The sequence below is a fragment of the Pseudonaja textilis genome, chromosome 1 (assembly GCF_049901715.1).
Source record: "Pseudonaja textilis isolate UNSWEBS1 chromosome 1, rPseTex1.2, whole genome shotgun sequence".
NCBI lineage: Eukaryota > Metazoa > Chordata > Lepidosauria > Squamata > Elapidae > Pseudonaja > Pseudonaja textilis.
The window spans coordinates 209665713-209679371 of NC_141990.1; positions in this window are offsets into that span (position 1 = coordinate 209665713).

The window sequence follows — 13659 nt, forward strand, 5'->3', positions numbered from 1 at the left end:
CAACCTTACACAAGGAAAGTCAAATCCTTCTAATGCTTATGTGTTTCACCACATTCAATAATTCAGGCTACGAGTGCTAGACCAAACTGTTTAATATGTATGTGCAATTGCATTTGGCAAACACGGAACCTGGAAACCTTAACACCCTTTCTATGTTACCCACTTTTATCCTGATATTTAAGTACTGATTCTTTGGGAAATGTTGCAGAGATACAAATTGACAGGTCAACAGGCCAACTACAAAAGTACACAGAAATCTGTGGATCAATTAATCACTAAAGAGTTAGCTGCCCAACTCTCAGAGACTTTGAGTAAGTCTTCTCAGAGTTGTTAAACTTGCTATACAGACTTGCTTAATTCTTGGATGGGAAACCCTTGTGGTATATAGATATTCCTTGTTCATCTACTAGAAATATAGGTTAGAATGAGAATTTTTTTAAAAAAGTCATGGAAGAAGCACTCCACTTCAGGCATCAGGCTATATTTTTTCTAATCCTACCTTAAACATGAAAGCCATCTCGGTGACTTTGAGCCAGTCATTCATTCTCAGCCCAATTTACTTCACAGGGTTGTTGTTGTGGGGAAAATAGGCAGAGGAAGCTGCCACCTTGAGTTATTTATAAAAATAATAAAAGTGGGATAAAAAAATTTAAAAAATGTATGGATGATTTCAGCTTACCTTATGGGCATCTTTAGCTTTAAGATCTGTGGCCGGTAAAAAGGATAAGATTTATTTTACTGTTTGGTAATATGAAATAGCAAACGTTCTTCATGTCATCTGAGCCATTAAACAGTGGCTGCCCAATGAAGAGTCTGAGATGTGTGTGCTCCCCTGATTCCAACTCAGACCATGAGAACATCCTTAGTATCATTTATAGTAAGAATTGGTTACCTCAATACTTAGGTGGAATGTTCACCTTAGCATGTTAATGGGACTGATCTGTTCCATGGGAATCTGCTGCTTTGGACTTGGAGAGTAACAGAAAGTGTGTCAAAAAGAGAGAGAGAGAAAGAGGGAGGGAGGGACGGAAGGAAAGAAGGAAGAAAGAGGAAAGAGAAAGAAAGAGAGAGAGAGAAAGAAAGAAAGAGAGAGAGAGAGAGAGAGAGAGAAAGAAAGAAAGAAAGAGTTATCCAGATAATATCAGAGACAGAATTGGTGGCTCCACCCACTTTTAGGTGTAGATCCACTTCTTTTACCCATCCTACCCTGCCATACAGTTGCTGACTGAGGGAAATAAAATTACATTTGGAAATGTGCAATTATTCAAAATTTGGATCCAAGTAGCAGTATTGATCTATGTGAAGCAAAGTAGGAGAAGGACATGTCAGTTTTAGATTCAGGCCTTTAGAACAGAAACATTTTTTATAGGCTTCCAGGGAAGAAATCTTTGGATCTGGGAGAAAGTATGGCTGCAAAGCTAAAACATGAAAGGAATTCACCTTGCAGGTTTCTTTGTGCGCTTGACACAGCCAGAGCAAAGCCATTGATTATTTTTCCCCACTGGATCCCTTGTGCATAAGGGTAAATGCAGGTCCTGGGATTAAGATCTAATCTCTCAAAATCTGGTCAGGCAGGCACTCTTGCAGGAGAGCACCTTTTATTTTTGACCTCAGCGGCTCAGCAGCTGTCACTGCTTCACTAAGTGGCATTTAATCCTGCTCCCCAAGCTCTCTGGTGCTCGGCCCACTCCTGTGCTGCAATCTGCTCTAACACTGGAATTGACTTGAAGAACTAAGAGATAATTAATACCGCTGTTTAAGTCTCCCAAAAGCTAGCGTTGAGCCCATGGGGGTAGGGTCGGGTGGGGGCTCATGGTGAAAAACTGTCTGACAATTTCAATCCCAGTTGGAAGCCGTATATGCTTCGGAGAACCCTGCAGAGTTTGTTTTGACAGAGACACACATTCACGCAAGATAGAAGGCCCCAAAAATCTTTGGGCAGCCCTCTCCATCCCTTTCACCTTGATTGCTGAAAGCAGAAATCATTTTGGGCCTGTTCTTGAAATAAGAACTACATGAACTGTAACACAAGCCATAAAATAGGTCTACCATAAATAGAAAATAAACCCCAAGACTTCACTAACCTTGTAAAGTGCAACCTTGTCTATCAAAACATTGCCCACTCCTGGGGATCGAATTCGGCTGCAATAATTAGCTGATAGTTGATCGATTAATAACAGATCTCACCTCCTTCCCTTTTCTCATCCTATTCCCTTCCTTCCCATCTTTTAGTTAGGGCTGTATATTTGGTTTGTTATAATATTGCATTTATATTGTTTAAAGATTTTGTAAAGTTTTATCTTTTTAATAGTGTAAGCTGCCAAGAATTACCCCGTGTATGATGGGCAGCCAATAAACAAACAAACAAACACACACACACACACACACACACATACACACACACACAAATAAATTCTATCCTGATTAAGTGTGCCCAGGCCTCAGCTACATTGATTTCAGAATGAAAACTGCCTCTAATATCCAAAATTATTCTTCCACTGAAAAAGAGAAATGGTGATTCCCTCACCCCCTGCTTTTTTTTCAGAGAGGAGAAAAACATTTAAAATAAAACATGGCATGATCAGGTGGGGATTTATATTGACCTTATCAAGTCTACATGGTAGCCAAAGGCAGTCTGAAATCTATTTTAGTTTTAAGGTACCATACATATTATTGTGAGGCTTTCTTCACACAAGCTTTCAGGATAACAAAATTTCCTGAGTTCATTTGAGTAGGCAGCACCATGTGTATATTGACATGCTTCAGGAAATGCTTCTGAGATGGAAACCTGGGAGTAGAGACCATGTAGTCTACCAAACATGAATGTGGTCCTTCTATAATGTTAAGGGTTGATGTTTCTTCGTATTTTCTATACTATGTTCCTGTAATCATGTGATTACACAGTGTCACATGTGTTCAGGGGTGGGATTCTACCAGCTCGCACCTATTCGCTAGAACCAGTTATTAACATTCTAAGCAGTTCAGAGAACCGGTTCTTAGAAGAAATTACTGGCCTAATCCTGTAAGGAAGACAGGAAGGAAACATTCTGGTGTTGCTTACAGAAACTGCCTCTCTATTAACCCTTATTACCTTCTTGGCAGGACTAGACTTTCTGTCTCAGGAACTTCTCTGGAGTTTTTTTCCCCTCCTTTGCTGGTACTTTGCTTGTGTGGAGTGACCATTCAAAGTTACAATGGAACTGACAAAAGTGACTTATGACCATTTTTCACACTTACGACTTTTGCAACATCCCCACAGTCATGAGAGGCCAGGAAAGGAGATGAGTGCCTTGATGTGAGTGATATTGAGTTGGCCACCCCAGCCAATAACATGACCACCAAGCCACGTCCACCACCTAAGCCAAGCCCACAGAACCAGTTGTTAAAAAAATTAAATCTCACCCCTGCATGGGTTTTCCAGGCCTCTGTCATGTATTCTGAGTCACATGGAGCATTTTAAGTTAAAAATTATAGAATTCTTTATTGGCCAAGTGTGGCTGGACACACAAGGAATTAGTCTTGATGCAAATACTCTCAGTATACATAAAAGAAAAGATACATTTGTCAAGAATCATAAGGTACAACACTTAATGATAGTCATAGGGTACAATAAGCAATCAAATCATACTAGGAAACAGTCAATATAAGTCGTAAAGATACAAGCAGCAAAATTACAGTCCTACAGTAACAAGTGGGAGGGGATGGGTGATAAGGAGTGATGAGAAGATTAACAGTAATAGTAGTGCAGACTTTATAAATAGTAGAACAGTGTTGAGGGAATTATTTGTTTAGCAAAGTGATAGCGTTCAGGAAAAATCTGTTCTTGTGTCTAGTTGTTCTGGTGTGCAGTGCTCTAGTGTCATTTTGAGGGTAGGAGTTGAAACAGTTTATATACGGGATGTGAGGGATCTGTAAATATTTTCACAGCCCTCTTTTTGATTCATGCATTATACAGGTCCTTAGTTGAAGGCAGGTTGGTAGTAATTGTTTTTTCTGCAGTCCTAATTATCCTCTGATAATTAGTAGACTGCATTACCTTTTATACCTTATATGTTTTACAATGGTAATGAAAGCCATCAACCCCACTTGAAAAATGCTAATGTCTTTGGAAGGGGGGGGGTTGCTCTCCTTTTCTCCTTTCACCCTACCCAAATGAGGGGGGAGAGGGAAAATTGGTCATGGCTTTACTTTAAAGTAAGCTTGCTGAGAATACAGCTGAACAACAAAAGTTCCCTCTGCATGTCTAGAAGCTTCTTGGAGTTTGGTTAGGACTTACAGGACATCCAATGAAATGTATTTACCATTATAGCCTTGACATAAATCCTAAGAATTGTTTCTAAAAAGTCATGGAAGAATGACTCTCAACACATGTTGTATAATGATGCCCATCTTTGAATCCATCAGGAAGATGCCTTCTTGCGCAAGACAACAAAGGATAGGGTGTGGAGAGGTATGGCCAGTATATCTTCTGCCACAGGTAGCAACAGAAAATGTTTGTAGTCTCTTTCACTCATTTGGTTGATATGTGGAAGGGAATTTCCTAACTCGCCTCAACCTTTCTACATTAAGAAACAGAGCAAGAAATTTCTCACACAAATTTTGTTTCAGACTTCAACTCAATTGACGTGGCTTGCTAAGCCTCTGCTTTTGATTTCCAGCTGTGTAGCTGAGAAATAGAAGCAGTGATGCTGATTGCCTTACAGAACTACTATGATGATTAATCAGATTACATTTCTGGCATACACAAAAAGGGCTTAAAGATAATTCCAGAAGTAATATACATGAAGTCTGCCTCCTCATTATTGCAGCATAAACATCCTCCGTTTATTGGGCATTCAGATTAGTGTCCTTCCTTGATATGAAGAAAGCTGAGCAACGGACGTAGGGCAATAAGAAAATATACATTTACCATTCCTGGATAATCCTGGGTTATTTGGCTGAGTATTCGAACTGGAAAGAAGGTTAAGAGAGAGGAATAAAAGAGAGCAAGGAAGCAAGGAGAAGGCAAATGCATCTTTTCAGAAGTTTTGTATTAGGTCAATTCTGCATCTTAAAAATATGACATTTACTTTACAAAGCATACACATCCTCCCTAGGTGGGGCTCAGCTCAGGTCTCCCATGTCCATTCCACCCTTTCTAGGTTCCTGAACAGGTCCTAGCCTCCCATTGGCTGCTTTATCAAGGGGCACTAAGTGTTTTTAATTGGGGGTGATGGGCACATGCCTAAGACCATTTCCTATTCTGGAGTCGTTCATTGGCAGTCCTTTGAATTATCTGTTCAAAAATTTTGTGGGATTTTTTTCTAGGGACTTAAGACGGGGGGCGGGGAGGAGTGTCCTGTATCTTGCCCTGACGGAATGCATTAGCTCAGTTCCGTTTCCAAATATATACAAAGGCACTTATCCAAATGGACAAAGATAAAATATGTGCCACAGATCAATAGATAAGAATCACGTGTTTAACATGGAAAGGCATATTTTTTTAAGACAAGCAGTGATCAGGAAAATGATTCCTGCTGAATTAAGGTGGCAGCAAATCTTCAAGATGGCTTGACAGAGAAGTCTAGGGTGTAACTTGAGAGAATTCAAGACTTCCTTGGGCTACTTATGTCCACAATGATGAAAGAATGTTCATCAATGAGCACAACATTTAGTGTGTCTGAGTTTGGAGCTACGGGAAGGAAGGGAAGGAGGGAGGGAAGATGAACAATTAATCAATTCTGGTAAAAACTTAGCAGATTGCCATCACTCTCCTTTAAGCCATCTCCTGACATAACTATTTTTTCCTCTAATACACAGACACCGATGACATTCTGTTTAGTCCTACTTACTCCTTAAAATCAGCCAGCCTCATGACTATATTAAAATGCTTCCATGACTATATTAAAATGCTTCCACTGTATGTACAGAATGTGTTCTATACAGGCTCTCAGATAAGTGGGGAGTGTTCAGTGGCATCTTGAATCCAATATAGGATCATGCCTTATATTGATAGAGATGTTAGAGATAGATGATAAAGAGAGAAAACCAAATTAGCTGTCTTTTCTTTAATTTGTGTAAATTAAATACGAAGATACGACATTGTTTCACACTCTTTGAAAAAAAATTCTTTCAGTCTGTAATACGGTATCCCAACTGGTTAGCTTAAACCTTTTTCCCACAACAAACTACGATACAAGCATATTAGCACACACAATGACCCTTCATTTATTCATTAAACATCTGTGAGGCTTTGCTCCAGAGATTGCTTTGTTTCTTGACCAAAAGAAATTGGATACTTAAAATATATGCAAATTTTCAGTAAGTTCAAAATACTAAATGAATTCCCAGCCCTCTTGTATTATGTTAGATATCCATAATCATAATCTTACATAATTATTTCTCTTGAGAACAAACGTTGGCTACAATTAAGTGGGCTTTGTGTTCTTCATGTAAATAAAAGTCAGGAATTCACTCTATAAATAAGTTATTTCAAAACATAGTACACTTTTCCTAGCTAATGTCATATTTAGGAGAAAATCTCCTTCAAATCTTCTGAAACAGTAAAAAAATTAACAATGAAGAGGTCAATGAAGTACTATTATCCTTTTTTACAACACAGTATAAGAAATGTCCAAATAATTCATAAAGATTAGTGAATGGCAAATGATTTAATTATTAAATAATACACGGAAATAAGGTTTCCAGATCTTCCTTTCTCCCCACTCCATTATTTGAGCAGCATCAACCATTGAACAAGCAGGATCCTATTTCTACTAGAATTGAAATAAGGGTAAATTGTAATGATTTTGATGCCATCCTTCTAATAAAGATTTTTACCCAAGGGATGTTGGTGTTAAGATCCTCGCCCTTCATGTCAGTCACTAATATGGTCACAATGGATATGGAGAAGTGAGACTTGGCAAGTAAGAACTCTAAATTAATTAAGTGGTGGTTCTTGCCCCATCTAGATTACCTGTCTTTTTGATAGGTTCATAGGATGAAACTGACTAAAGGAGTAGCAATTTCTTTATGAAATGCTGTAGGATCTCCATGTTGTAAGCACCAAACTTTCAAACTTCCAGATGCATGTTCCTTGACTATTGGTAACATTTGGTTATTTTGCCTGGATATATCTATACTTGATTTAAGTTACAGGCTAGATTTATATCTCACTTTCCTTCAGGAGCTCATAGAAGCCAGTTTGTGGTTTTAAGGGGCTGGCCTAGAGACCAAAAAATTGTGACTTTGGCGCAGTCATTATCTCCCAGTCCATTCTACCTCCCAGGATTGTTATTGGGCAGAAAATAGGAAGCAGGAGTATTAATACTCCTTCATTTCCTGAAGTTGATGTAAAAAAGGTAGGATAAAACTTAATTAATAATAAGGTTGCATAGTGGATGTTGCTGTATCTGGAGGTAACAGAAGAGAAGCGAAAGAACTGGAGAAAATCATAAAAATCAGAAAGACCTGCAAATAGCAGCAGGACTCCTGTAGCAAAAGAAAGCCAAGATAGTACCAATAGTAATAGATGCTTTCGGTGCAATCCTGAAACATCTGGAGTACCACTTGAACACTATCAGCATTTGACAGGACCACCATTAGTCAATTTCAGAAGACAGCTTTACTCAAAATAGATTAGATGCTGTGACAATCCCTCTAACACCACCAAACAGCAACATCTGCCTATCCCAGATCCTTGGGAATGATTTGATAGATCAGGGGTGTCAAACTAAAGGCCCAGGGCTGGATCCAGCCCATTGGGTGCATAAATCTGCCTCACAGGGCCACCCTGGAAACAGCAAAGGACTGGCCTGTGGTGCCACTGGAGCTTGGGATGGCTGCGTACAGCCCTCCCAGGGTCTGTTTTCAGCCATGACTGTTTTCACTGGCAGAGAGCTGCAAGGAGACTGTTGCGGCTGAAAACAGGGACCAGGGGGCACCTGTGGTCCCACCCAAACTCTGTTTTCACTGGCAGAGGGCTGCAGGAAGGCACTGCAGCTGAAAACAGGGCTCAGGAGCCCGTTTTCACTGGCAGCACACCACAGGGGTCACCACAGTCACTCCTGACATGAGTGACATCAAGCTGGCCATGCCCACCTCAACCCCCCCGAGGTCAAACACAATCCTGATGTGGCCCTCAATGAAATTGAGTTTGATACCCCTGTGATAAATGGATAACAATGCCAAATCCAATCTAAACATCTGGTTAACTGGGCAACCAACCATAATAATAATAGAGTTGTCCATTGTCTGCCTCTTCCAATGTCATCCTGCAATAAGTACCTGGTGAAGCAGACTGAGTGGGACTGAAGATTTCATATTTAATATATATCCCTGGCCATTCTAAACACATCAACATATAACACAAATACTGAATGTAGACCAACAGGATATCCTCTCTCTCTTTCTCTCTCTCTCTCTCTTTAAAAATCTCATCACTCCTGAATCATGGTCTGCAGCTTTCAAATTTTTATTGGAAATTAAGATTAACTCTGAGAACAGATGTACCGCATATTAGCCACAGTGCATATTTAGGAAGCTTATGTGCTCTTTTGCACTATGAAGTGGTGAAGTCATAATGCTGCAGAGCTTTCTTTGAAATAACATCCTTCTATATAAGTCATGTATAAAAGAATCAAATAGGCTGCTCCCCCCTCAAAATGTTAGCATTATTAAAAGATAAATCTGAAAAATATTACTCTTATTTAAAGGTTGGGGATAGTAAACCTGCTATGCTGGCAATGACAATTGAATTTTCACTCTTTTAATATAACAACAATAAGAACAGTAATTTCCATAATCTCTAATCAGCATTTGTGTTGAGCTGATATTATATAAACATACCTAAATATCCATCTGAAGGACATCAGGCTGGGGAAACCTGTTCCATTACTGTCCCTCAAGGTTCGGTGCCCTGAGATAGTTTGTGTGTGTATGTATGTGTTTAGTGAAATACAAGTTTAATGCACAGGGATATCATAGATTTCCTGCTATTTCTTCTGCAGTCACAGAGACTGAAAAAAAAATCCTTACCTACCTTGTAGGCTTAAATAAGATTTATTGTGATAGTGTGTGTGTGTGAGAGAGAGAGAGAGAGAGAGGAGGGGGCAGACAAACAAACAGATAAACCAATGTTTTTGAGTCAGCATTGAGACTCGATGAGTGCCTGGACTAGTCCACATAATTTTCTTGGAAAGATTTTTGGAGGAAAGCTTGCTCTGGCTTTTCTTGCTAGGATTGAAAGAGAGAGTAACTGACCCAGGGTCACCTAGCTATCTTGGTATCTCTGGACACCTGCATAACTGGATAGAAGCATTCCTGTCAAACAGACAACGAATGGTCAAAATTGGGAGCGTCCTATCAAATTCTGTACCTATCAACAGTAGTGTCCACCAAGGCAATGTTCTAGGACCAACTCTTTTCATACTCTACATAAATGACCTCAGTGATCATATCAAGAGTAACTGCATTCTCTTCGCTGACAGTGTAAAGATATTCAACACCACCGGCAATACTGCTACTCTTCCAAAAGACCTCAACTATGTATCAGAATGATCAAACAAATGGCAACTTCAAATCTCAACAAATAAATGCTCTGCCCTACATATTGGCAAAAAAAAATCAGAAAATAAAATACAGGCTGAATAGTCAAGACCTTGTTGATGATCCAAACTCTTGTTCAGGACCTTGGAGTACTCATCTCTAATGATCTAAGTGCTAGAGCCCACTGTAACTACACAGCCAAAAAGGCGTTAAGAGTTGTTAACCTAATCCTACGTAACTTTTTCTCTGGTAATATTACACTAGTAACTAGAGCATACAAAACATTTGCTAGACTTATACTTGAATACAGCTAATCAGTCTGGAATCCACATTACGTATCTGACATTAACACAGTTGAGAAAGTCCAGAAATATTTCAAAAGAAGAGTTCTCTACTCCTCTACTCGTTGCAGAATACCTTATGCCACCAGCAGTGGTGGAATTCAAATATTTTTACTGCTGGTTCTGCGGGCGGGGCTTATTTGGACAGCATGGCTTGGTGGTCATGTGACTGGGTGGGCGTGGCCAACTCAATGTCATTCACATCAAGGGGTGCCTCACCTGGCCCCTCCCCTCCCAGCTATTCCTTGTCACACCCAGCCTCAACTTATCTATAGTTCTGTAAAAGTGTTGTTCACCTTTTTTTGACTTTATTATCTTTGTATTATAGATGTACTTTCATGGACCATTGACAGGAGAAAATGGCTCACATGATTTACTCAAGAGTGTGATAAGCAATAGGCTTTTAAGGGGCTGTCAGAAAGAAAGGAGGGGGACAATGTATTTTCCAAAGAAGCAGAATGCAAACAAGAAGCAATGGATTGAAACTGAACAAAGAGAGAAGCAACCCAAAAGTAAAGAGAAACTTTCTGACAGTGAGAACAATTAACCAGTGGACCTGCCTGTCTCCAGAAGTTCTGGGTGCTCAATCACTGGAAATTTTTAAAAGACTGGACAGCCATTTCTCTGAAATGGTATAGGGTTCCCCCCAAAGTCCCTTCTAAGTGTTATTCTGACATCTTTCCCAGGATTTCTACTCAGAGTTTGGCATCCTCAGTTTTCCTGTCTGAGCAGGGGCTTGGACTAGAAGACCTCCAAACTCCCTTTCAACTCTGTTAAACACACATGTATTTATGCTCTGGACTATAGACAATGAATGCAAGTAAACCCTGAAAAATATGTGGTAGCCCTGGGCAAAAAGAAAGGCAGTAGAATCACTCTAGGTGTAGGGACAATGTAAAATATTACCACATGATAAATAATGGAACAATTAAAAATAATAGCACAGAGGTTTTTTCTCTCTCTCTCTCCTTTCTTTCCTATTTCTTTTTCTTTCTTTCTCTTTCTTTGTCTCTTTCTGTCTTTCTCTCCCTTCCTTTCTTTTTCTCTATCTCACACACACCACACACACACACTCTCCCTCCCTATTTCTTTTTCTTTCTTTCTTTCTTTCTTTCTTTCTTTCTCTTTCTTCCTCTTTCTTTCCCTCCCTTCCTCTTTCTTTCTTTCTTTCTTTCTTTCTTTCTTTCTTTCTTTCTTTCTTTCTTTCTTTCTTTCTTTTCTCTCTCTCTCTCTCTCTCTCACACACACACCCCTCTGTCAGCCTTCATTCCCTCTCACTCCAGGCAACTTACTCACAAGGGGAAGTGAATCCAGCATTAGAGAAATTCTGCAGGTAAATGGACTTGCATTTGCAACTCCTGCAAACTTCCCCATGGTTGGATTTCCCCCCCTCCCCCAGTGTTCTTTCCCTCTCCTCCAGGCACTTTACTCACAAGGGGAAGCGATACTTCTAGTGTCCATGAAGAATCCAGCCTTGGAACAGTTTTGCAGGTTAACGGACCACTGCTCTGCCCACAGGCATGTGTTTTCAAGTGGCTGCTTGAAAATGCATGGCTAGGGTGGTGGAACAGTCCTTTAAACTGGGGCAGCGAGCATCGGGTGGGCAGGGCACGTGAGTGAGCGGAAACAGGGTGACTGGGTTAGGGGCATGGCCAGCTAGATGTTGCTACAGGTTTGGCAACCCACGCCAAATTCTTGCTACCGGTTCGCCCGAGTAGGTGAGAACCGGCTGAATAGTACCTCTGGCCACCAGACTCAAAATTCTATACTTAGAAAACCTAGAACTACGCCGCCTTTGGTCCAATCTAAGTATAGTATATAAAATCATACATTGCAATGTCCTACCTGTCAATGAATACTTCAGCTTCAACCATAACAACACAAGAGCAAACAATAGATACAAACTCAAGGTTAATCACACCAAATTTGATTGCAGGAAATACAACTTCAGCAACAGCGATCAATGTCTGGAATACTCTACCTGATTCTGTGGATTCCTCCCCAAATCCCAAAAACTTTAACCTTAGACTGTCTACTATTGACCTCACCCCTTTCCTAAGAGGTCTGTAGGCATGCATGAGCACACCAATCGTGCCTACCATCCCTGTCCTATTGTTTCTTTTATTTTTCTTATAAGTATCTATCTCATGTATTCAAAAGTATATTTATTCTTATACCTGTTTTTTGCAAGCGATTGACAAATTAAATAAATACTAAATACTATCAACTGTGTAGATGCTTTGGACCCTTTGGAATGTTGCTCATGGAAAAAAGAAGGGAGGTTCTTACAGAAATAGCATTGCAAACTATGAATGACCTAATTAAACCCTTGTTGCATAATAACCAGGATCGGCTCAGCATCCGCATTCTGCTTGGAGAAAGGAAGACACTACAGATGAAAATCAATGATATCTTAACAATCCTTAGTTACTTCCAGATTTTTTGAAGTCCTTTCAAGAATGAATGGCAGCTCGCTTATAAGGGTGGGACCTGAGATATTCTGAAAGCATATGTTGACACCGGGTCTTTCTAAAGCAGACATTCACTAGCGGAGGGCCAAAACATTTTGCTCATTATACTTTCCAAACATCACAGAGCACACAAGATCAATCCTTGATTTTTAGACATGTCACTAGGACTAGAACTCGGGACCAAAGTGGGGGATCTGAAGCTTAAGAAGACAAGAGAGCTTAATGGGAACATAAACTAATAATAACTTCCACTGTAACAACTGGGATTGTCACCCTGGCATTGTCTTCTGAAATTAGCCATCTGAACAGTAGCAAATCCGCTATAATAGAGTGCCTCCTAGAATGCCTATATAGTCTATTCAAAAGGATGCCCTGGGTAGATTTCCCCGATCCAACTTAGTAAAATAGAGATTACGGTACTAGATGATTATGGTACTTGATGATCCCCATAAATCAACAGGGCTTCTAGTGCAATGTATGGTCAAGGCAAATTGGAAGAAATGCTCTTTATCACAGATAGATTTTTCATCAAGGAATTAATACAAACCATAATTCCCATCCACACATTGGAAAGCCCAAATGCAGGGAAAGCCATTTTCTTTGAACTGATTGCTTGTTAGCAGATAAACATTGTTGGCACAAGAAGTAATCAAGAGCCAGCAACTAAGTTCATGTTTCCCAGCAATCCAATTCAACATGTTGCTGGAGTTTTTGAGGGTGTTCAACCACACCACTAGGTTGTTTTATTCAAAGGTTCTAGGTTGCTTTATTCAAAATAAGTAATTTTCTTTTTTGCTGTACAGCCAAAGATTACCATTCATTCACCCAATATCTATGAGATTCTCAGTTATCCAGGTTATGGTTATCCCAAAGGTGCTTTTTCAAGGACAACTGGACTTTCTGGTTTTTCTTTGAAGACATTTTGCTTTTCATCCAAGAAGCTTCTTCAGCTCTGAGTGGAAGACAATTCTTGAATGAGAAAGGAAACATCTTTAAAAAAAACCCACCTCTCTCTCTCTCTCTCTCTCTCTCTCTCACACACACACACACACACACACACACACACACACCAAGCTACAGATGCTACATACCATCATATATTTATCGCATAATCAAGTGGCAAATGATAAAAAAAACATACCCAGATCAATAAAATAAGGTTGCTACTGCATCTCTCTCTGCAAAACTTCAAAGGATTGCTTCCTTCAATTAAAGTTTGTGCAAAAACAGCCACTTCAAAGCTGCTTTGTAAAGCCATAGAGCCTCCCCCCTCTCTCTCACACACATACACTTTCAAAAGCAAAATAAACTGGCTGAATTGC